The sequence below is a fragment of the Astyanax mexicanus genome, chromosome 3 (genome assembly GCF_023375975.1).
Source record: "Astyanax mexicanus isolate ESR-SI-001 chromosome 3, AstMex3_surface, whole genome shotgun sequence".
In the NCBI taxonomy this organism is placed as follows: domain Eukaryota; kingdom Metazoa; phylum Chordata; class Actinopteri; order Characiformes; family Acestrorhamphidae; genus Astyanax; species Astyanax mexicanus.
Genome location: NC_064410.1, coordinates 12,810,981 through 12,837,510, shown reverse-complemented (window position 1 = coordinate 12,837,510; position 26,530 = coordinate 12,810,981). Strand labels below are relative to the sequence as shown.

The following is a 26,530-nucleotide window of genomic DNA, read 5'->3' as shown; positions in this document are numbered from 1 at the left end:
CGCACACTCCAACACCTGACCTTGGCTAAACTTGGCTTTAGGTGAGTCTGTTGTTTGCCCCTGAATTGCCCAATCGGGGCCTTTCGTTTCCCTGTGCATCAGTAAAGGCTGGATTTTTAGTATGCTGTTTTTGTGGACAATTTCTGGCAATGTGTCCCTCCTTCTGACACTTCAGACAGATAGGTTTGCCATCATCTGTAAATCTGAGTGGAGCCCTTGCCTTAGAGACAGGTTTGAACGTGTGAGTTTTCTGAGTGGTCAACTCCATTACTGCCTGCGTTAGCTCACTAAGCTGCTTTCCCTGCTCAGTAACAACCTGCATGACGTCATCCAAAGTCAATGGTTTGTGTTCACTAACACTTACTACAGCACAGCATGCACCCCTCTCAGAATCAGACACCTTACTTCTAGTTCTAGATGGTTTTGAATTAAGAGTAGGCTCTTCCATATTCCATAGGTAAGCTTACTCACGTACTTCTACCATCGAAGAATCAGGTTTGTTTCTAACCCACCTCCTAAGCTCTCTCTTAAGTGCAGGGTCCCGAACTCCCTCGACAAACTGATCTCTCAATACTACCTTCATATTTGGTACTGCATCAGGTGTTTGTCTCAATACATTGTTAAGTGCTTGTGATAAGGCATGTGAAAATTCCAGTAAGCCTTCACTCTCTCTCTGTTTGCGGCTGTAAAAGTCATGCAATAGCTGAGCCCCACTACGTCTATCACTAAAAGCTTCCCGAAGGTAGGTTCACTTCGTAAACGTACCTCTTCTATTGCAGCCCCTCGCAACAAAGAGAGAACAAAGTCATACTGCTCAGGAGGAGACTGACTGCGTGCACGTAAGACGCGTTCAGTTTCCTCAATAAAATCATCTACTAGTCTTCCATCTTTTTCAAAATCACCAGTAAACGGAGCAATGTGACGCTCTCGTGGCACATAGACATATGTTCTATCAGGCATCCTATTCAAGGAATCAATGGTTGCCATTGCTACAGCATGTTTTCTGTTCAGTTCACCAATTTGTTTCTGAATGTCCGATTCTTCTGGCTCAACCCCATCATCAGAGTCCCTCTCCTCCTCTGAATGGTCAGACATTTTAGGAAAAATAGTCTTTGCCAGATAAAGGATAAGGTTTCTGGATCAGTCCAGGAAGATGAACAGCAGCAGCCAGCAGCGATGAGTCCTCCACTCCACCGTCTCTGCATGTCAGGTTGGGTGCGGGAAGGACGAGGAGGCGGACGCAAACGCAAACTATACAAACATTTATTAACAAAAATGAACACAAAATAAACATGGAATAAACTTAACAAGGAAACCAGGACTGAGCATAACAGAAAAACATGAGGACCACTAACAGACATAAAAACGTACAAGGATCGACACGAGAGAAGGGAACACGGACTTTAAATAGTGGTGGACAAACACGGGAAACAGGAAACACCTGGGACTAAGGGGCGGAGCTACAAATGAACACAGGTGAGTGGAAAACTACTAAGACAGGAGACACAGAGGAGCACAGGTCACGTGGGGATATAACACAGACATGATACAGGGCCAGAAAAGGTAAATAAACACAGAAACATGAGAACAGACAGGGACCACGTGACAGAACCCCCTCCTTAATGCGCAACTCCTGGGGCGCGAAAAAACAAACCCCCAGGAGCCGGTCAGGAGAGGGTAGAAACCAAAAAAAAAGAAGACAAGACTAAGACAGAGAACACCAGTGAGGAGGCTGAGCAGGGAACGAGGCTGGAAACATAAACTGAGACTTGGGCGGAGGAAAAAACTGGGACACAGACTGGACAGGAGATGGAGACTGGACAGGGAACGCAGACTGGACAACGGGCACAAATGGAGATTGAGATGGAACAGAGAACGGGAACTGGACAGGAGACGGAACAGAGAACAGAGACTGTAGCGAGGACTGGACAGGTGACGGGACAAATGACTGGACACTAGGCTGGACATTGGGCACAAAAGGAGACGGGACAGGAGACGGAGACTGGACAGGTGAAGTGACAAAAGACTGGACCGGGGACTCTACTGGAAATGGGGACTGGACATTACTGGGCAAGGGGACCGGGATGAAAACATTAATTGGGACAGAAACAAACACGGTGACAGGAACGGGAACAGAGACAGAGACAGAAACGGGTACAGGGACATAAACAGAGCTAGGAATTAGGACAGGGAGAGAGAGAGGTACAAAAAACACAAGAGAGTGCCCAGGACCAGCTAAAGTCTGTGGGGTTAGCCTGGGCACATTACTGGGGGCAAAGTCTGGAGGCCTCGGGGCAGGCCTAGAAACACGGGGCCTGGGGCCAAACATTGTTCTGGGAGCGGGCACAGGGGCAGCGGGAGCTGCTGGTGCTGGAGCTGCTGGTGCTGCTGGTGCTGCAGTGTATGCAGGTTCCAGGGCTGTGGGAGCAGCATATGCAGGTTCAGGGGTGGCAGGAGTCGAGGAGCGCGGATGAGCCACGGGAGTCACGGAGCGTGGCATCTCAGCCGCGAGAGTCACAGGGCGCGGCTTAGCAGCCGCGAGAGTCACGGAGCGCGGCGTCTCGGCCACGTGCATCATGGGAGTCGGGATGGCCTTGGGAGCTGTGCGACCGAGAGCCGGGTAGAGTACAGCCCCTGAGGGAAACGGCAATGGAGTGCGGGCTGGTGCGGGGTAGAGCTCCTCCTCCTCCTCGGAGCTACTGGGTGCACATCCCAGGTAGTCCCACGGGTTGCGCGTCACCTGCCTCGGGTACTCATGGCTACTGCCTAACACGGGAAGAGACCCGAGGCTCACCGCACCAACCCGTAGCGCCCCCCCAAGAAAATCCTCCCCCATGAAGGGTACTTCTTCCGGCAGGCGGGACCCTTTAGAGCGCTTACCCCGAGGCTTCCTCCGGCTTCGGTGCCTCGGGGTCTCCTGCGCCAGGGTGCCTAAGGGGGCACGACGGATGGCCATCCTGGACCCGAGCCAAGGGTTTGCTGCATCCATTATTGGTCGATCCTTCTGTCAGTTTGGGTGCGGGAAGGACGAGGAGGCGGACGCAAACGCAAACTATACAAACATTTATTAACAAAAATGAACACAAAATAAACATGGAATAAACTTAACAAGGAAACCAGGACTGAGCATAACAGAAAAACACGAGGACCACTAACAGACGTAAAAACGTACAAGGATCGACACGAGAGAAGGGAACACGGACTTTAATTAGTGGTGGACAAACACGGGAAACAGGAAACACCTGGGACTAAGGGGCGAAGCTACAAATGAACACAGGTGAGTGGAAAACTACTAAGACAGGAGACACAGAGGAGCACAGGTCACGTGGGGATATAACACAGACATGATACAGGGCCAGAAAAGGTAAATAAACACAGAAACATGAGAACAGACAGGGACCACGTGACACTGCAACTCCGTCTGCAGTCCGACGTCTGGTCACTAGGTCCTCTATCACCACCACCAGGTCCTGGTTCCACTCTCTCCCTCTCAAACCTGCGACACTTCACCACTACCAAACAACTGTACTGTGTTCTAATGTATTACCTAAGAAACCTAACCAAACTATCAGAAACCGCACTCCTGGTTCCAATTTTTGTCACCGGGGAAAGGACGCACACCAAATGACAAAATAACTTTTTCTGGGTATTTTATTCTGATTAAATTGTACTCCAAACAATAAAAATAAAAATGAATACACTGTAAAAACCCTAACTAAGAACACAGTACAGTATTTGGTAGTGGCACTAATTACAGAAAGTAGATAAATAACATTAATACCACATTAATACCATTAACAGAGCTCTTTTAATATTTGTTTTTAAGCTCACCTCGATTTACTCAGCTTTACTCAACAAGACTTGAGCATTTCTTTAAGAGAACTTGGATAAACAGCTTCTGTAACCCAGAAAAATACAAGGCTTGAACACGAGGAGCACACTACCCCACTAAAACAATGCCATCTGCCCGCATCTGGTTGTGATTCATTCAAAATACATGTTTAGAAAGGCAATATAGGCATCTACTACTGTTATAGGCCAACTAAACCTTATATTGTTCAGTATTTCCTGATTTTTACCTCTTATTTCATTAGGATGGCTCTGGATGGATCCTAAACTGGAGCACCACCATTCACTGCAGCTTGAGCCTCCTTCTCTACCATGCTCTTAGCTCCTCCCTTTCCTCTCTCAGGGTGACAACAGTTCTGATTGTGTTTCTTAAAGTTACAGACACACATTTTAAAGGTGTATTCTCAATTCACCACCTGGCTACATCAGTGTACGGTGTGCACTGTTTGCAAATGTGAGATGGGCCGTTGTGTTCTTTTTGGTTAGCAGTGTTTTTTGCCTTGGAACTCCCCCATGGAGAATTTTAGTTCAGTCTCTTTCTTATTACGAAATCATTAACACTGACCTTTACTGCAAGTGAGGCCTGCAGTTCTTTATATTTTGTTCTGGGTTCTTTTTTCTGACCTCCTGGATGAGTTGTTCATGCCCTTTTGGAGTAATTTTGGTGGGCCAATCACTCCTGAGAAAGTTCATCAGTGTTCTATGTTTTGTCTTAAAGTCAAATACTTTTTTTACAGCACTGTATTTTTGTTGTTTTTTAGTTCAGTCCAGCAGAAGAGATCAGACTCTGCAGCAGCCAGCTGTGTGTCCATGAAGAGTGACAAGTCTATGGATTATCCACTACAGTTTGAAGGTGGAGATTCTGTATCTGGACTCAGGTAACAGCTCCTCAAGTTATTAGTCTCTTCAGTACTTAGCCCTATTGTGACACATTCAGTATACTTTTTGATGTGTAATTCTATATTTTCAGTGTTGATTTGTTTAAAAAGGGAAAACTATGATTTAAAACCTGCAGCTGTTTAGAAGTTCTTAATGCTGTAATAAACTACACTATGTATGCCAGAAGAGAACTAATAGTTATTGTAAATTGTAAATTCATGTAAATTATTTGTAATAAATTATAAAGGGTGTTTTAAATTAATATTGCACTTGTTTAAAATTCTAATGCATGTATTATTACTATTATTATTATTATTATTAATTAATTAATTAAATAAAACTGTTAAACAATAGATGCTGAGTTATCTGTAAATAAGATTATGATTTACCATCATAATCCATTAATATCTTTATTACAATAACTAAGCATTTTATTATATTGAATTAGCAAATCATGAAATGCTGATGTGTGTTGTTTCCAGTCCAATCCAACAAGAAAGATCAGAGTCTGCAGTAGCCAGCTGTGTGTCCATAAAGAGTGACAAGTCTATGGATTATCCACTACAGTTTGAAGGTGTAGATCCTGTATCTGGAATCAGGTAACGGCTGCTCTCCTCCAATCAGGGGATTTCATTCATCGCCATCTTTTCTGGGGTGGAGGCAGTTCAGTATTTGTTTAATGTTTTATTTTATACTTATACATGTGAACGTTATATCATACAGTATAAGAGGAATTTGGATAATGCAGTATAAAAGGGAATATTCTGCACAGATCATTCCTTTGGTACAGAATGCAATGTATGGGTGCATTTTAAGGTTTGTAATTCAACGTAATTTGTAACTTCTCATATTAGAATATTCATAAAATTACAAGCTTACCCCGAAAACCTTACTTTCTAAGATTACTTTATATTACATACTTAAACTCGTTTGTAACTTAGGAGTATACTTCAGGAACCACTTCTTTTATGCCTTAATGACATTAAAGCTTGGATGGCTTTAAACTATTTGAATTTTACTGAACAAAAAAGAAGTGTTGGTGTTTTGTCTCAGTGTTTTCTGTGAAGCATACCCTATAAAAACAGGGGCCCGAGAGGCAGAATGTCATTTAAACTTTTCTCTCTAAGTAGCAGATGCTACTGTCCACAGAGCAGAGCTAATAACATGCTCACCGGGAGATAAATCCTAATTCGACACTCAGTGTAACACTCAATGTAACACTCAGTGTAACTCGCTAGTCAACAAAGTATGCTGAACCATGTCTTTTGTGCTATTGACCAGTTTGTTGCCAAACATTAGCTCTTACAAAATTACTTCTGCTTCTTCCCTAGTGAGAGAGAGGAGTATGCTCATGTGGAAACAATAATTCTCCTAGGGAAACTTACCCCTGTTGTAATAAGTGCCTCGGGCTGCAATACACCCAAAACGCACAAGCCCCCATGGGTCCAAATTATGGCAGTCCCTCCATGTCGGATTCTGCAATGAGTACCAGCTACTGGTGCGAGCCTGCACAAAATTTGCAAGTGCCCTGCAGAATAAACTGGGCATTCCATAGCCCAGGCCAATTCTCGGTATAATGGCAAAAGCTTTCCCAGGGTGAAGTGTGTGGATAAGCAGATTCTTCCCTTATTCCCTGCGTGCATGGTGGAATGATCCTCACCAGCTACGCGGGACTATGCAGAAATAGATGTGAATGGACTGTCCAAACTGCTGCAGATCCTGTCTTCCCAGCAATTTCCAACCAACCATCTGCCTCAGCACCCTGTCTATCCATTGCACAAGCAGTAGCACTTCCTTTATCTGGCTACAAGATTCCACAGCAACCCACGGCACAGTCCAGACCACCAGCTAAAGCCAAAGCTGAGAGTGGAGGTGCATGGGTCAGAAAACCAGCTGTACCAGAGGATCAACACAGCAGTTGACCAGCGTTGCCTCAAACCTGCCTGGGCAAGAGAGCCTCGCAAGCAACCTAACTCGCTCCTGGGGGAAGGAAAATGTGTTTGCCAGACACACAACCCTCTTCCACAGCTGGGGGATCAGTGTTTAGAGCCCGCAGTTGCGGCTTACTCTTTAGAAGTATGGGGCTTTATTTTTGTTCAGTTCAGAGCACCCTGTCCACTGTCAAATGCACACACACTATGTTCGGCAGATATAAAAATGTACCCCATAGGGCAACCATATTTCACGTTGGTATGAATATTGTGTTGCTCCTACACTAAATGTAATCTTGCGCATTGTGATTTGCTGATTTTGCAGCCCCACACAGTGGAATACAATGCTGTTCAGCTTTAATGAGGTTTGTGTCGAATTTTAACATGAATTCAGTGTTTGGCTTTGAAAATGTAAATTATTGTGTATTGTTTTTTAATAAAGAGATCAAGTGCAGTAAAATGTATTGTAATAGTTTTGCATTTCATTTTGGCATTTATTCTGCATGTTAGTGTGGAAAACAAATGCATACATTTACAGTTTTCAATGGTAATGTTTGCTTTTCAATTTGGCACTAATTCCTCTCCACACTTCTCGCATCAAGCAAGAAGAGATAGGTAACTTTGAATGACATTCTGCTGCTCAGCCACCCGTTTTTCGAGGGGGTACCTCCCCCCACAGACATCATACATGGCCAGCCTGACAGGGCTGGTATAGGTTGTTAAATACTTTAGAATACTAAGAAATGCTTACATACTGTCCCACAATTGTTGTATATTCAAATTAAAATATTCCTCATGTCATTTTGATTTTACCACTGTCTCTTAGATCTGACCCATCATCTGCTAAACAACATCAGGAGAACATAAAATTAAATATGAAACAAGAGTTTAAGTGTTTAAAAGAAGTGATACCAAATCAGGAAAACACAACCTTTCTTAATGCAAACTACACTGAGGTTTACATCACACAGGGAGGCAGTGGAGAGATTAATAAGGAACATGAGGTAAGACAGATGGAGGCAGCATCCAGGAAAACATTAACAGAAGAAACACCAATCAAATGCAATGACCTCTTTACACCCTTCTCTGAACAAGACAAACCCATCAGAACTGTACTGACAACAGGAGTCGCTGGAATTGGAAAAACAGTCTCTGTGCAGAAGTTTATTCTGGACTGGGCTGAAGGCAAAGCGAATCAGGATCTCCACTTCATATTTCCACTTCCCTTCAGAGAACTGAATTTAATGAAGGACCAGAAACTCAGTCTGATGGATCTCCTTCATGAATGTTTCAAGAAGACAAAAGAAATGGAAATCTCCAGCTCAGACAAAGCTCTGTTCATCTTTGATGGTTTAGACGAGAGTCGTTTAGCTCTAGACTTTCAGAACGGAGTGAATCTGTGTGATGTCACTGAATCAGCATCAGTGGAGGTTCTGCTGATGAACCTGATGAAGGGGAATCTCCTTCCTTCTGCTCTGATCTGGATAACCTCCTGACCGGCAGCAGCTGATCAAATCCCCTCTGAGTGTGTGGATCGAGTGACAGAGGTAAGAGGCTTCAGTGACCCACAGAAGGAGGAGTACTTCAGGAAGATGATCAGTGATCAGAGCCTGGCTGATAGAACCATCAAACACCTGAAGACATCAAGAAGCCTCTACATCATGTGCCAAATCCCTGTGTTCTGCTGGATTTCAGCCACAGTTCTGGAGAAAATACTGAATGAAGCTCAGAACAGAGAGATCCCCAAAACCCTGACTGAAATGTACACACACTTCATCATCATTCAGACACAAATCATCAGAGAAAAGTACCAGAAGAACCAGCAGCACACTGATGAAGAAATGCTCCTCAAACTGGGACAACTGGCATTTCAGCAGCTGATGAAAGGAAACCTGATCTTCTATGATGAAGATCTCAGGGAGTGTGGAATTGATATCAGAGAAGCCTTACTCTACTCTGGTGTGTGTACACAGATCTTCAGAAAGGAATCTGAGCTGCTTCACAGTAAAGTTTTCTGCTTTGTTCACCTGAGCATTCAGGAACATCTCGCAGCTCTATATGTGCACCTGACCTTCATAAACCAGAAGAAGAATGTTCTGAAACAGAATTATTCCTCTAAACTGAGAGTATTGCTGGGAACAGAATTGTCACTCTCACATATTCACAAGAGTGCTGTACATCAAGCACTACAGAGTCAGAATGGACATCTGGATCTCTTTGTTCGCTTTCTTCTGGGTCTTTCACTGGAGTCCAACCAGATTTTGTTGCAAAGCTTGGAAAAACATAGAGAAAGTAGCATATACAACAAGGAGAAAACAGTTCAGTACATCAAGACGAAGATTGGAGTGAATCCCCCTACAGAGAAATCCATTTGTCTTTTCCACTGTCTGAATGAACTGGGTGACAATTCTCTAGTTAAGGAAATCCAACAGTACTTGCAATCTGGAGGGCTGAAAGCAAGAACGCTCTCTCCTTCACAGTGGTCCGCTGTGGTCTTTGTTCTGATGACATCAGAAGTGAACATGGATGAATTTATTCTGGAGAGATATGGCAGTTCGGATAAAGTTCTTCATTCGCTGCTGCCTGTAGTTGCACAATGCAGAACAGCTAAGTAAGTAATGCTGAATACATTCACACATTAGAAGTAAACAAAAAACTCCTAGATACTGTATCTCAGAATATTTAGCACGGGTGATTCTCTGAATCACGTGCCCTTTAAAACCCTCAATCTCTTTAAATTTTTGGAAACCTTTTTACTTGTTGATTAGCAAACAATGCAATATATGGGTATTTTTCTGCAGTTGTAATCATTTGTTTATCTAGTCTAACTATATATATATATATATATATATATATATATATATATATATATATATATATATATATATATATATATGTATATGATAATGAGAAACGTTAAAAGTGTCAAAGTAAGCTGATTTTTATTTAGGGCAGGTGGTATAGTATAGGGGGATTGATAATTAACACTGATTAGTGATTATTTTATGATTTTATTAATAAAGGAGGAAATATGAAGAAAATATTTGTTGTAGCTATAATTTACAATAAAGTCAGAAAGAATTACAAAAAATAAGTTCATAAACAAGGGATGTCTCTTTATACAGGTTTTAAAATAATTTAGTTTAATACTTTTTTAAAATCATAATCATATATCGGCCAAACTGTCTGTAATAGTGAACTAAACTTAATAAACTTAATAAGTAAGAAATGGCTAATAATAACTGCTACTTCTGCCTAAGTTTAAAGTTAGCTAAACAAGTAAATAACCTAGCAAGTTTCCTATTACAATAACCTAATATGTGCATTGTTTCTTTGGCTTGCTGCACTAAACAGCCTGTAATCAGTCTTTTTGTGCCTGTTAACTGCAGTTTTTAATGTTTGACTACTCTTCAGCTGTCCACAGAAATAACTAGTGCATTTATTATTTAACTCTACAACTCTCATAATATATTAGAGGTTGAATAGTTGAACTAATGTTAAAAATATGTGTTTTCTGCAGCCTTAAGGATTGTAAACTGACTGAGAAAAGCTGTGCAGATCTGGTTTCAATCCTTAGCTCAAAATCCTCTACTCTGCAAGAGCTGGATATGTCTTGGAATAATGTAGGAGATTCAGGAGTAAAGTTGCTCTCTGCTGGACTGAAGAATTCCCATTGTAAACTGGAGATACTAAGGTAAGGACATCCAAACCACACATGACCTGGCTCCTTAGTAAAGGTTCTTCACTTAACTGGTAACAATTTGTTTTAATGTTATCTAATGAACTATTTATGATTTATATAATTCAGTATTATTCAGTATCAGTATCACTGTTTCTTGGCTTCTGCCTGTCTGAATGAGTATAAACAAAGCTCCAAAAAAATCCCTTTACTAATGCATACTGCCTTAAAGTGTTTATTACACTTTTTATAAAAATCCAAAAATATGTTTTTTCAAGAAATGAACTAAATATTTAAAGGTTCTTCACTTAACTTGTAACACTTTGTTTTAATATTCACTAATTAATTATTTATGATTTATGTAATTCAGTATTAGAGTTCTATTTCTTTAAGCCCAATTTGAATGAATACATTCCTACAAGACCTAACACTTATAAACATCTTATATCTTAAACTTATTTGTAGTCAGGCAGGAACTGAAATGACTGTAAATTAAATTTAGTTTGAGGTCTATTGACCTAGCACTTGACCTCAGTATATTTGCATTCATAGCTAGCAACAAATATTAATGTTGCGATGTTAATGAAACGTAGCAAAACGAAGACATTATAAGCTCTATATAATTTAAAAAAAAAGATTTTGTCTTTGATGTAACTTTACCCTTTGCAGAAGATTTTGGTTTGTATACAGTCATGTCACACACAGCTAGAGGTGATTTACACTATGTACAGTACTGCTTCGAGAATTAAAACTAATCATTCAGTGTTGACAAAGTTAAAGCTGAACTATTCTGTGTGTTCTGAACTGAGAAATTTAAGAGTGTCATTGTATTTTTTTGTAGGTTGCAACAGTGTAATATCACAGATGAGGGTTGCACTGCTCTGGCTTCAGCTCTGAAATCTGTTTCCTCATGTCTGAGAAAGCTGGATTTGTATGGGAATGACCAAATCATGAGAGGACGCAAGCTGCTTTTGGATCTTCAGACTAAAGGATGTTACAGACTTCAAGAAATAATAATATGAGCAACAGAGGCGTGCAGACATAGACATCAGGTGGTGCTAAAGCACCACCAACTCTGCCCTTTATCAACCAAAGTGCCCTTTTGAAACTTCGTTTTTGTTTTTTATTAAGATTTTACTGAGGCCGGTTTGAAATGATCTTTTGAAAACCTGAGCGATTAAAAACGAGCGAAAACAGAATGCCCTGAAATCAGCTCGCACACACCCGACATCTCTCTTCCGTGGTCACGCGCAAGGCACACTAGATGCTGCAGCATCAGTTCAGTTCAGCGAGTTTTCAGCACAGCACGCACGGCAACAGGGCTTCTTCTCCCCCCGTGTCCCACCAGCCAGGTAAAATACACATCAAGTAAAATCCTACCGTTTGCCCTCTAAGCCCAACGTGAAATCATTTAGTTGTGCAGTAATATGTCTCATACAGCACCAAACTACTATGTATTTTATCAGTTGGTGGTGTGACATTTTTCCACTGAAAACTCACGTTTAGAGAATGTTACAAATAAAAGTCAAATTTCATTCAACATGTGCATGTAATTTTTATTATAATGAAGTGTTCCACGTGCACTAAAAAGTGCCCTTTTTCCCCCCTGAGCACTTGCCCCCCAAAATGTCTGTGCATGCCACAGCATTTTTCAGTTCAGGTGGAAGTCTTAGAAGACTGGGATTTTTCCAGTCTTGTACTGTGGAATAAACAAACAAGTCAGTGTTACTGAAATATATCATAATGCAGTAAATCGGTTAAACATAACAAATGACAATAAACATAAGATGATAAAGTTTGTGGATTTACAACTGAAAGAGTTCCTCCCTTTTCAACATTTAGTGGCTTAACAAGAACATTTAAACAACTTGTCAATGGGGCCATGTGGGACTTCGCTTTCACAATCTCATATTTATAGCTGTTATTAGAACAGTAAACAAGGAAGCAGACTAAAAACCAACAGCTCCTATAGCACAAAATACTCCCTGGTTCTTGGTCAATTATAAATGTTTGTCTATATTGTTTACTTATTTAATTCTCATTTGTTGTGTACATATTGTGTACTATATGTTCATATTTTTGGTTAAATTGTATTTTCTTGGTTTTGGTTTGTTTTAATCCCTTAGTATGCACAGGAAATATCTTTTGAGTATTACAGGTATTGCTACATACATACAGCAGTATGAACCTCTCTGAGCAATGTAAACGGACAACAGTTCCACCTTTTAGGGTTAGACTATTACTTTATTTTGTAATATATTATTATTATTGTGAATGGAATAAGATTTTTTAATTACAAGTTTAATCAATCTAAATAAACAGTATATGAATAGTGCAGAGAATGTGTGTGTGTGTGTTTTTTTATTATTCCAGTCCAGAACAGCAGGAAAGCCTGGGCATCTCAATACCTATCTGTGTGTCCATGAAGACTGACAGGTCCATTGGTGCTGTGGAGATTGGGCTGTATTTGGAATGGCATACTACATACTACTTGCTAACTAAATCTGCCTAAAGCTAGTATGCAGTATACAGTATGCGACCAAACTGAGAATCTGTAGTGCACTACAGGTACCCGGATGGTGTACTACTCCACTCTGATTTAGCAGTGTGCATGGAGAGCTATCTTCATGGTGTACTGCATCCCAACATGCACTGCGACTGGCTTTTCCAGCTCGCTTCAGAAAAAAACAAGATGGTGGCGAGTGCGAGAGATTTTTAAATTATGGAATATATATTTTTTTAAATTAAGGGAATTATTAAGAAAGTAATGGCTCTCCGCTGCCGAGCCCCTCCGCTGCCGCGGCCGAGCGCTCTCCACCGCTGTGACCCTCCGCTGTGTGCTGCAGCAGTGAGCCATTACCTAACTTAATGTAGTAAAAAATTCCCTCAGTTTTAATAAATTGTTCTCTTTATTTAATAAGTAATTCCACTAATTTGTTCTGTTAATTTAATAAACAATTCCCTCAGTTTTAATTAATTGTTCTGTTAATTTAAAGTAATTCCCTCAGTTTTCATAAATTGTTATGTTAATTAAATATATAATTCCCTCAGTTTCAATACATATTTTCTTTTAAATAAGGGAATGATTTGAATACAAATTAATAAAATTGTTTCACTTGTGCAACGTGTCTCTATATTCTTTTATTGTTGAGATTGTGTAAATATAAATGAGAGTTTGTTTAAATGTTTTCTTCTTGTTGGTAGTTATACATGGATGAAAATAGTAATAGGAAAATAAATAGGAAAACATATTTAAATAAATAAATAAATAAATAACTGGAACTTACTTGGGTTGTGGGGGCTGCTGCTGCTAAATGAAATTGAATTGTGTTAACTGCGCTTACATTAAACTCTAAAATAAAAGCAGCAATTGCACACATATTCGTTTTAATAATGGAAAGATAGGAAATTTTTCATGTTCTTTCTGTTTACAACTCACTCTGAGGAATTCAGAGCACTACAGAGCACTGACTGGTGTGTCACGACCGCGTAGGGTACCACAATCAAAAGTGTTGTAGTACTGAATACTACATACTGGGCAGTGTGTAGTATGCAGTACATACTAGTGCAGTAGGCAGTATAGTCGTATACCATTCCGAATACAGCCTTTGTCTGGACTCAACAGCTCCTCAGTTTAGAAAACCAAACAAAAAGAAATTGTTCTAAAATATATAGATCTTTCATGTAAAATGTGCTCTAGTGTGCTGTGGCTAGGCTCTGCCCCTTACCTGAGGCCTGATATGAGACAGCTGCAGCTGTTTAAGGAACTAATGAAAACTGCTTTTAAACAGCTGACTGTAGTCATTTCTCAATCTGTGCTCTTGTCTGTACTTGTGTTCTTGTGGACTCGGGAAATGTCGTCAGTCTCAGCACAAGTACTGTTCCGCTTAGAAATTAGTATTATCAGCGGAGGAGAAAGTACTTTCAAAATAGTGCTGCTGTGTGATAAAATAAAGTTTGAAGTTATTTTTAAGCGAGAATGTAGTGGTTTAGACTTCAGATACGAGATACATGGTTTGTTTGTTAGGGAGCGGCTGTGTGAAAATGTGCTCCTACGTTTTAGGAACAGCGTTTTTCACTCCCCTGCAGGGCCGCTGCTAAGGTTTTGGAGGCCCTAAGCATAACTGGTCAGGGAGTTTTTAACTTACACAAATATTGCACTGGACAAGTTTTTGTATAGAATGGCCACATACACTTTAAAAATGGTTAAACATGCGCAAGATTTAGCGCCTCCATGCATTTTTTGATTATTTATTTGACTGGAAAATGTCACATCTGGCAACAACCAACAGAGCAAACCGAGCCGTGCCATTTCAGGCAATAGGGGTGGGGGCATTATATTATGCACAAAAATAATAACGTGCCGCTTTTAAGTAGTAGAGTAGGTGCCCCATGCAATGTTTAAAGACAAAAAAGATGAGCGTATCATAAATAATTCACATTGGGTTTTAAATTTAATAATGTCATAATTTCAACACATTTCATTCTCAGTCAATTTGGCTCCCTGCAACTGCAAAATGGTTGAGGCCTAACGCTGGCTGCGTTGTCTGCGTATGCAGAGCGGCGGCCCTGCTCCCCTGAGAGGGAGACGTCATTAAGTATGCAGCTGTTCCAATTACAGAATAAAAGTCCCGCGTCCTCCCATCCTCAGAAGTATGCACTTGCAAGTAATACTTGCCTAGTCCCTACTGGCACAGAATGGAAGTCTAAACTTGTGAACTCTGTACTAAGAAACGGCTTGTATCTTGGTGTTGGCAAATGTGTTACTTATGTTTCCTGAGATCTGAGCATTGTCATTTCTGCTGCATTTTTGTGTGACACGTTGCTTGTTCTAGGACCTGGATTGTCGATTTGCCTGTGCTGTATCTGTCTGCCTGTTTCTTGTTTTCTGCCTGTCCGAACGATGAGTATGTACAAAGCTCCAAAGAAAACCTTTCCTCGTGCATCCTGTCTCAAATCGTTTATTACACTTTTTTATGAAATCCAAAAAGTTTTTTTTTTTTCAAGAAATGAAAAAAATATTTAGAGGGATATGTAATAAAAAATATTTATCTTGAATTAATTGATGGTTTGTTCATCGATTTTTTAATGAAATATGTGGCACCAATTATTTCTAAGCATGGATTAATACATCAGTAATTATTAGTTGGGTGGTTTCAACAGGGATTAAGTTTATTTGAAAACAACCTGTTACCCCATGTTTAAAAAAAATGGTGTAACAGAGTTAATAAAAAAAGTAGGGTAGATGTAACCCAGCTGTACTTTACCTTAATTTAGTGCTGCCCCTTTAAGAAAAGCGTAACAGTTTGACAATAGTAGCTGCTTTACGGCTAAAACACACAGATCCTATAGAAATGCACAGGCAGGAGAGTGCAAGGCTCAGATGATCGGATGCAAAGGAATGGATAGGTTTGATAGCTATACATTGCAGCTAGCTCCAGCTGCCTTCGTACTATTAACTCTGTTTAATGATTCTCCTGCTAGTCTGTGGCAGCATCATGTTTGAGAGTAAGCGAGAGCGAAATGACTGCAACTGTTCTAAATCTGTCTAGGAACAGTTTAAAATTTTTTTTGTTGTTGTTGGCCAAATAGTAATTTTTGTATTTTTCCTTCTATTTTTTCAGAGTGCAAATGGTTCAAAGAATGTTCTGAACATTTTCCAACATTTACAAACATTTTCTAAAGGATCTATTCCTTTTTTTTTATAGATATTTTTATTGAAAAATCAGATATACAAACAGTACATTGTCATTATGTTTACAAAAGATTTTTCGTTTTTTTTGTTTTTTTTCCGCACTCAAAAAAACCCACCCCCCTCCCATCCCTCCCATCCCTCCCAGACTGGACCCAAAAATAATGATAATAATAACAACAAATTATCAGAAACCGTACCTTCAGTAGACCTTAGTTTTGTGTTTGGTAGACATAGGTAGATGACAAAATAAACAAATTAAAACAGCAAATAAATGGCTCAATCTGCCTTCAGAGGTCTTTGTGATCAACAAAGTGTGCCTTTTAGTGTTCTCAAATTGTAAGACGAAGTCCATCGAATCTTTTTAATTTATTGCGATGCCTGTGGGAGCTCTTGTAGGCCATTAAAGTATGATTGAAAGGGTTCCCAAACAGATTGGAATTTGTCTGAGCACCTTATAGCAAATTTGATCTTTTCCAAGTGCAGAAATTGCATTACATCTTTCAACCACCGATCGACAGTAGGTGGCGCACTTGACTTCCAATTAAGTAAAATTTGCCTTCGTGCCTGCAGAGAAACAAATGCTATAATATTCTGTTGGTTCCTAGTTAAATTTTCTTCTTTGTTTGGTGCCCCAAATAGTGCCATCATTGCACATGGCTGTAAAGCGACTCCAAAGACCTCTGACAGTACCTCAAATATATCATACCAATAGCCTGTTAACAGATGGCAGGACCAAAACATGTGAGTCAAATCTGCTACATTAGTATGACATCTGACACACTTGCTATCAATATTTGGGTAAATGGAAGCAATCCTTGCTCTACTCCAGTGCAAGCGATGGACAACTTTAAACTGAATGAGGTTTAGTCTTGCACAAGACGTGCTACTGTTTACTCTTTTTAAAGCGTCAGTCCAGGAGTCTACTGAGATTTCAGAGTCAAGTTCGTTCTCCCAGTGATTTTTTATCTTGTCTCGGTTGACAATGTCTGTTTTCATGATGATTGCGTAACAGTGTGTAGTAAAACCCCTCATAAAAACAGGAGCCTTCAAGATTAAAGGATCTATTCCTAGAGTACAAATTAGGTTTTAAGGTTAAAGAGCTCTTACATATAGTTTATTGCGTATGTTTGGTTTTGGACTCATTCATACAAAATAAATTCAGGGAAATGTGACTTATATTTTATTATTTTATAAATATTTTTTTTTCTTTCACAAATTGTCACTGAAAAATTAGATAATCGAATTTAATTAAAATCTGTTATATGTTACTGAGTAAAAGAAACGCTCCAGTCCATTAAAACTCAGCTTTAGTTGGACACTGGTAGAACACTGCTACCAAACCCAAAATAAATACCTTTTAGACGCTATTCTGACATAATTTTTTTGTCAACTGACATAATGACCAAACAGTGAACAATTCTTTACACATTGGTGGCCAGCTGGGTTACTACCAGCTTTATATCCATTTCTTTTGTTGGTTGTTTATTTAGCTTGAAAAATTTAAGGTTTGGTTAAATATAGGGAAAAGGGGCTATGCATAATCATACTGCAGCATGAGGTTATGGTCCTAGATGGCACAACAATGGGCCTCAGGATCTCATCACAGTATCTCTGTGCATTCAAAATTCCATCCAGTGTTTGTTGTTGATAACACCTGCCCATACCATAACACCCACACCACCATGGGCCACTCGATTTACAACATTGACATCATCAAATCGCTCACCCACACCCAAATCGCTGCCATACATGCGGTCGACATCTGCCCCATACAGTGAAAAACAAGATTCATCTGTAAAGAGACGCCAGACACCGTCGAAAGTGAGCATTTGCCCAATCAAGTCAGTTACGACAACAAACTGCAGTCAGGTGGAACCCGATGGGGCCAAATCAGAGCATGGAGCAGATACCAGGAGACAAGGCAGTACACCAAGAGACATGGAGGGGATCGTAGGAGGGCAACAACCCAGTAGCAGCTCCTTTGTCCAAGGAGAAACAGGAGGAGGAGCAGTGCAAGAGCTCTGCAAAATGATCTCCAGCAGGTCACTGATATCCATGTTTCTGCTCAAACTGTCAGAAACTCCATGGTGGTATACGGGTGGTATGAGGGCCCGATGTCCACAAGTGGGGCTTGTGCTTACAGCCTAACACCGTGCACCGTCGCCCTGTGCTCTTCACGGATGAGAGCAGGTTCACACTGAGCACATGTGTCAGAAGTGACAGAGTCTGGAGACGCCGTGGAGAACGTTCTGCTGCTGCAACATCCTCCAGCATGACCAGTGTAGCAGTGGGTCAGTAATGGTGTGGGGTGGAATTTCTTTGGAGGGCAGTGCAGACTTCCATGTGCTCACAGAGGAACCCTGACTGCCATTAGGTATCAGGATGAGATCCTCAGACCCATTGTGCTGGTGCAGTTGGCCCTGGGTTCCTCCTAATGCAGGACAATGCTAGACCTCATGTGGCTGAAGTGTGTCAGAGGTTCCTGCATAATGAAGGCATTGATGCTATAGACTGTCCCGCCTGTTCCCTAGACCTGAATCCAGTCCAGAACATCATGTCTCGCTCCATCCACCAACACCACACTGCACCACAGACTGTCCAGGAGTTAACTGATGCTTTAATCCAGGTCTGGAAGGAGATTCCTCTGTAGAACATCCACCACTTCATCAGGAGCATTCTCTGGCATTGTAGGGAGGTCATACAGGCAGGTGGAGCCACACACACTACTGAACCTCATTTTAACTTGTCTTGAGAAATTTCCACTGAAGCTGGATCAGCCTGTCATTTGATTTTCCACTTTGATATTGAGTATGATTCCAAATCCAGACCTCCATAGGATAATAATTTTTATTTACATTGATCTTTTTATGTTATTTTGTTCTCAGTGCATTCCACTATGTAATGAATAACGGAATTAAACTGGAAAATTTTATTCATTGAAATCTAAGATGTGTTATTTTAGTGTTCCCTTTATTCTTTGAGCAGTGTATGTTAAAAATAAAAATAAGTGTATCAAATGTTTTTTTCAGCTTATATATAATTTGTATTCAATTCAGGAATTGTTTTAAACATTTATTTTTTTAATATTCACTTGCTTGTGTATTTTGATATTAAAGATCTTATGTTTTTCAGGTGTAAATTTTATGTTTTTGGAATCAGTTTTTTTCACTGTTTAATATATTTTTTTCAGGGTTCAATTTTTTTTTTCACTTTCAGATTTTAGTTTTTTAAGTTTCAGAGGGGAAAGAGGCATGGTATATGGTTGAGGACCTACACCGGAGTACCCTGTCAATGTGCCCCTTGAAATATATGTCTGTACTGTACGCACAATGGCATCCTCTCTTCCTAGACAGACCATAGAAAAGTTTGTTTTATGTAAGATATTCAACATTTCTGCGTTAATAACTTTTTAACAGAGGATGAAATCTATTAGATCCTTACATAATCAGAAAAGTACGACCACAGAGAGAGACGCACATCATTCCTTTTACTGTTTGGGTGAAATTTGCGCAACGCCTTTTTAGTGTTAATACCAAAAAACTGAGAGCAATATGCCACTCTTCAGAGGAGATTCAAATAGGAGAACAACTTGCAATTGGCCACCTTAAATACCTTTTTTCATGATTGGATACACCTGGCTATGAAGTTCAAAGCTCAATGAGGTTACCAAATCAATTTTGTGCTTCAGTAAGTCAGTAAAAAGTAGTTAAGAGTATTCAAATCAATAAAATGATAAGGGTGCCCATACTTTTGCACTTTTGCATATTGAACATTTTCTGTTAGTACAATAAACCTCATTTCAATCCTGAAATATTACTGTGTCCATCAGTTTTTAGATATATCAAAGTGAAATGGCTGTTGCAAACACCCAAATATTTAGAACTAAAAATTATTAACATTAATAGAGGTGCCCAAACTTTTTCATATGACTGTATATGTCTATGTTATTTTCAGTTCAGTAATGGTGGCGTTGTGACCCAATACCCCCCGTAATACACACCCTGGTCTTCATGTTCTTTGAGAGGACCTCTGTGAGCCCTTTTCTGCTTCAGAACCTGCTTCACCATTTGCTGATGGGAGCACCATCTTGTCGGTGTCTCACTAATGAGCTTGTGTTTTGGCAAATGATACTGTTCCTGGGCAGCTGCAAGGTTCTTCCTCTTCTTCCATGAGAAGGAGAAGGCAGCCACAATCTTTTTACAGACCCCAACTGCTCGGTCTACCCACTTATCTACGGAAAGAAAGAAAATGTTGCAGTGTTAGTTCTTATTTTTATTTATTATTTTAACAATATTTTCCCACTTTTTTATATAATTTTTACAGCAAACATAAACTATTCCTGCTTAACTACATTTTCTGTTTTTATTTCGCACCTGATGTGGTAAAGTAAACATCCAAGCCAAGAAAACACAAATTAATTTAAGAGACTAGCTATTTGTTTAACTAATAATTAACTAATTTAGATAAATGAATAATAAATGAATAGCCTATAAAATCACTTTTTAGGGGGATGAAAAAAATAGTCGTAACAATAAGCCATTCAATACTAAGAAATATCTATGTCTGTGTATGGTGTAGAGCCATATGCAGTGCAATGCTCTTCAGTCATACACAACCCAAAGCACCTCAACTCCAACAATTTATTCACATTAATAAAAGTCTAATGACACAGCAAGCAACAGCTCTATAGTAGTCACAAATTGCACACAAAAAAGTATATCAATCTAACATTATCTTGATAGAACTGGCACTTGTATGATAGATTAACCACATATAACGTGCCAACAGAAAAGTTCAGCCAAACTCCCGGAAGCATTGTAGTCTTGTCCATCTGTTCAGTTCAGCAGCTTTGATGACATTGGTCCCGCTGTCTGTGGTAATGCAGATCTGACGGTCCTCGTGGAGTTCCCAGGACGCAAGCGCATCCGCCAATCCCTCTGCAATGGCCTCACCTGTGTGATCCTCCAGAAAGTAGACCGACTGGATGCAAAAACTGAAAAGCGTACATTCTTGGTTAATAAAATGAACCGTCAGGGTTATGTAAGGTTTGGAGGTTCTGTTAGACCACAGGTCAGCTGTGGTTGCAAAATCTGAGGCTGATTTCAGCTGCCCGAGCAATCTTTCTTTAACCTCGTCATAAGGTCCTGGAATAGCTATGCGTGAAAAATTATCCAAGAAGATTGTCACAGCTTTAGTGATGTCTTTATGGTGTTTAAATTGTATATCATATGGCAGAAATGCAGCTGTCACACCTTAGCCTGTGTCTGTCCTGTGTTTTTTCCTCTTTTGGTTTTCTGTGCTCCTGCCCTCGGTTTTCCTGTCATGTGTTCCCAGCCATGTGCTTTTTTAAGCACATGGCATTGTTTTGTTATTGTCCAGTCTCCACCTTAGCCCCGCCCTAGCCCTGCCCTAGTCATTAGTGTTATCACCTTGGGTGTGACTGAAATGGCTCCCTATTTACTAGTTAGGGCACTATTGAGTATGTCAGCCATTTTTCTTTGCGTGTCCGAATCATAAGGGGGGATTCGAACGTGAGTTTGAGGGCACTAAAAACTCCCATAATGCATCATGATTTATAGTAAACTTCGCTGCTTACTAAGCGAGCTAAATGTGTCCCAAAATGCTTTGCGGGTCTCGCTACTAAGCAACAGACAGCCGAAGAAACGGAGAGGACAGCGAGCCATCAGGGTTGCCAGATTGTTACAGTGGGATTCAGATTTCACAGATTTCCAATTCACAGGGTAAAACGTGTTTCAAATTCACAAAATTACTGAGAAAACCACCCAAACAGCTGATGTTCGTCATATTAACAATATTACAGGGTTTATTCCAACATGATCTTAACTAAAATATTATAAATATCTTAAATATCACTGATTACAAAAAAATATATTTAAATGAGTTTATCTGCATATTCGTATTATGTGTTTTGTGCCTTGTATCAGTGGACACACGAAACAAAAACGTAAAAACAGTACATAAAAACAACCTTGCAAGCAATGAAAGAAAGAAATAACTTACTCACATATAATAACGAACATAAACACAGCTTCAAATTTCCATCAGCAGGACTAAAAGCTCTGTCTCTGCAGGGTTAGATAACACCACCGAGTTAAATTTCCAAACTCTTTACACCTGGTAGTTTTGTTCACCTGTCAAATCACAGCGTTTCCTCCAGACAATTTCAGATACAACTCGACATTTGGCATGAAACCACCCAATCTGGCAACAGCGTGAGCCGGTGTACGCTGCTATTTTTAAGGTTTTCTTCATGTAGTTCAGTAATGTGAGGATCATCTTTTAAACAGCGTAAATATAACAAACAGATAAATGATGTCATGATCAGCTCAGAGCTTCACTAACTTTAATTCAGAGCTCAGTTCAGTGTGTTTATGGAGTTTTAAACACGACCCTCTCTCACCTGTGTGTGTTTAGGCGACCGGTGCTGGCGCATGATAATGATGAGTTAGTGTCCAAATTCACTCCTGTTTCAACACTAATTAGTGAACTTATTAGTATCTCCCTACATAGCGCAACACTAATGAGGGAGTAGGGAGCCATTTCGGTCACAGCCCTTGTTTCTCAGTTGTAACTCCGCCCCCTCATTACCTCCACAGGTGTCCCTAGTGTGTGCCTGTGTATAAATACCCCATGTGCTCCTTTGTTCTCTGTAGTGCTTTTTGCTTCTACGTGTCCTGTTACTCTGTCTGTTTTGTTTAGCCTCAGACCTGCTGTGTTTTTTGTCTTTAGTTTTCCATGTTTGCTTTTAGTTTATCTTCTGTTTCATAGTGTTTTGTTTTAGTTACCTTTTCTTTATTTTATTCCATAGTGTTTTGTTCTTTGTTTAATTTTGACTTTTACTGAAATTGGTTTGACTTGCGCTTGCATCCTGCCTCCTCTCTGTTACAGCAGCCACCCGTGTATGAGGTGGTGGATTGAATGTGTTACCGCTGCTAGTAGGCACCACTCTCCTGCAGAGGTTGCAGCAAGCTGATTCCTGAAATGTGTCTGACCTTCGAAAGCCAAACCAATTCCACACAACCGAATTTTTCTTCCCTCTCTTATTAATAATGTCATCAGCTTTGTTGCTTGTGGAAGCTTGTTCCACCTCTTTATCTCCATCAGGAGCACTCATCGTTCTGCAGTGGGGCAGAGCGTAGCAGAATGAGGAGCCTAGCCTATCATAGCATATGCTGCGTGCTGTGGTGATAACTCTGCTTAAAAGGACGCCAGTGTCCCGTAATAAACTCCTTTTCTATGACAAATGCTTTAAATAATAGCGTTATATATCGAAATTCCGCAAAATTGATATCACTGTTATTGAAACATTTCTTATAGCGATAATTATCGTTATCGAATTAATGTCGAGGCCTCCATAAACAGGAAGTTTGTTTTGCTCTACTACAAGAGAATTAAGCAAATAAGACAAGCATTAGGTGAGTGATGTTTTTATCCCATTAGAACTGTGAATCATACAAGACTTGTATGTTTTAAACATTTTTTTTTACTTGTACAGCTTAAAACTATTGCTAATAAGCTCAAAGTTTTTGCCATTTACTGTAGGAGCAGGACACACCCCCAACTGGTAAACACGCCCCCAAATGGTAAACTGGTAATTCAAGTTTCCCACTGATAAATACAAGTTTGTGGTGGTGTTCATTTGCTTTCATCTTGTAAATACAATATTTCCAACACAACTTAAAGGCAGCATTAGAGTGGCCTTTTATTGTGGCCAGCCCAAGGTATATCTGTGTAATAATCACTGTGTCTTATCAGCATCTTGATATGCCACACCTGTGACTGGTGGATGATTTATCTCAGCAAAGGAAAAGCGCTCACTAACACAGATTTAGACGCAATTGTGAACAAAAATTGGGAAAACAGGCTTTTTGTTTCAGAAAGGCCTAACATCTTTGAGTTCAGCTAATGAAAAAATGGAAGCAAAACCAAAAGTGTTGCATTTATATTTTTGTTCAGTGTAAATTGGCCACAGTTTTTCTCACTGTTTGGCAATGTCATTAAAGTGTTCACTTCAAACAAGACATTAGGGTTTGGCACAATTTGTCACATCACCCAGGTACCCCATTGTACTTTGCAACAGTATAGATGATAAAGCGCAATACTAAATTCAGAGTCAGAGCTTGCCATGGTATGAAGGTGTGTCAGTACTCTTCTGAGATGCAAAATTAATGCAGAAAAGCACACTGAGATCCTAGAGCAACATATACTGACTATTTTTTAGGGAATGTCCAATGCTTTTTCAACCACATGCTGCACACATTACAAAAGCATGACTGTAAAAAGGAGGTATTGGTTCCAGACTGGTCTGTCTGCAGTCCTGACCTGTCCCCAAGACAAAATATGTGAACAATTTTTAATAAAAAAATGTCAAGACAGATCTGCACACTTCTTGGTATTTTAATCTCAATGTTTTCATGAGGTAGAGTCACCTGTAATAGTTTTCTCAGTGTCTTGAAGAAGGAGTTTCTGGAGGTGCTGAACAATAGCTGCTGCTATTGAGAGAATTAATGGCAGCATTATGAAGATTTAAATGTTTTACCATCCCAAATTATTTTTAAAATGTGTTGCAGGGCTGAAATGCAGTAATGGATGTATAGTAACAAATTAAATGAAGTTGAGCAGATAAAACATGACATATCTCGGTTTGTACGATCTCCAGTCAAGTCAATGTAAGATGTAAGAAAATGTGTTTTTGTATTATCCATAAATGTATCAAATTATTTTAATTTTGGGCTGTACAAAAACAAGGTGAACTGACTGATCTTTTACTTTAACTAGAATTTAGTTTAATTTAATGATTTATCTTGCTATATTCCATGTTGTCATTTGTCAGCCTTCTTTTGCCAGGTGATGTGGCTTTGGCCTAGCCTTACACAATCTGTCCCAAGCCCTGGTGACTGCAGTCTGTGATGACGGAACTCCCGCTGTAGCAGAAGAAAAAAAACTTACCTGTGACCCAGTGACTTATCATAGACTGCATCATTACTGGCAAACACTGGCATGCGAAGAGTTCAAAACCTTTTATCCTCTAAATCTAAGTGTGCATTAAAGTCATGGGGGAGAGAGTGTTTTGAGTGAAAACAAAAGTGTGTTCTTTCAGTTGCAGAATACTTTTGCATGTCACACTTTTCAGATTTTTATTTGATGAAAATTGCTGAAAAACCATGCATCATTTTATTCCACTTCACACTTATGCAATACTTTGTGTCAGTCTATCACTTAAAGCTTAAAAAAAACACATTCAAGTTTGTGATTTTGACAAAATGTGAAACAGTTCAAGGCGTATGAATTATTTTGCAAGATTGTATTTAAACTTCTAAAGACATTTCTTATACTTTCTTCATTAAAATTATTTCTCTCCATGGTTTGATGCTATTTCTTGGTTTCTACTTTCACACATAGGCGTAGGAACCGAGGGGGGGGGATGTCCTACCCAATATCAGAAACAGGTGGATTTGTCCGGGCTGCAGCGAGCTGACGTTAAAACATATCTGGATATACAGCGATTTTTCTAAAAGAAAGGGAACGGAGCTAACCCTGTAAACTGTGTTGAGATTATTTCTGATAGCTGGTTTAAAATAAACAAATCAAAACCCACAGATCATACCCTCTGTGAGCTTGTGATAGTCATTGTGATTTTTAGACTAGGATTACTGTAAATTATTATGGAGGAAAATTATTTTAGCTAGCTTAACTAGTTAGCTAGAAGCTGGATGTAGTGGATAGCCAGATTTCAGTACAGTACTTTATGTTGGAAGTTTAAAGCAGTTTCTTATCCCTGATCAGAGTCCTAAATTTGTGTGTTTTCACCGGATCCAGCTCATCAGCTAATAAACACTCATTTATTGAGTTTACCTGTTAAAATCCCTTAGCCCCTTAGATTTACTAATGGAATATATCTTGTCCTTTAGTAAAAGCTCATGAAACTAACAGACTAGGAGGGTTTGGGTCATCTACAGTTTATATCTGCCAAAACTCTCACATAAGGTTACATTCTTTTACCTAAAAGACCACCATCATAAGAAGTACTTTTAGTCGAAAAAAGGTGGCATAAATGTAAATATACAAATATACAACAGAATTGACATGCCAGTACATAATAATAATAACAATAATAATAATAATAATAATAATAATAATAATAATAATAATAATAATAATAATAATAACTCTTATATAATTTTAAACATTAGGTGATACCTCATCAGTTTTTTTATATAAGTATATAGTTGAGACATTGTACACATATTTTTTTAACAACAGTAAATGTAAAGTGGAGTATCATGTTTAGGTTGTAAAGTGACCTTTACTTGGATGTAACTAATAATAAACAGAAGTACAGAAAAGAATGGTTTATTTGTGATTAAAGGTTTATTTGTAACAAATGTTGTTGTAAGAAATTAAAAGGTGGGCTTTGATTCATATAAGCAGATGTGCCCCCCCCCCCAATATCAAACCCGCTCCTACGCCCTTGCT

The 26,530-nt window shown here is 39.5% G+C and overlaps 1 pseudogene; it reads left to right on the top strand.

Moving 5' to 3' along the window:
- The first annotated feature begins 3,162 nt into the window (after positions 1-3,162).
- On the top strand, positions 3,163-11,667 carry LOC103047775 (NLR family CARD domain-containing protein 3-like; annotated as a pseudogene).
- The last annotated feature ends 14,863 nt before the right edge of the window (positions 11,668-26,530 follow it).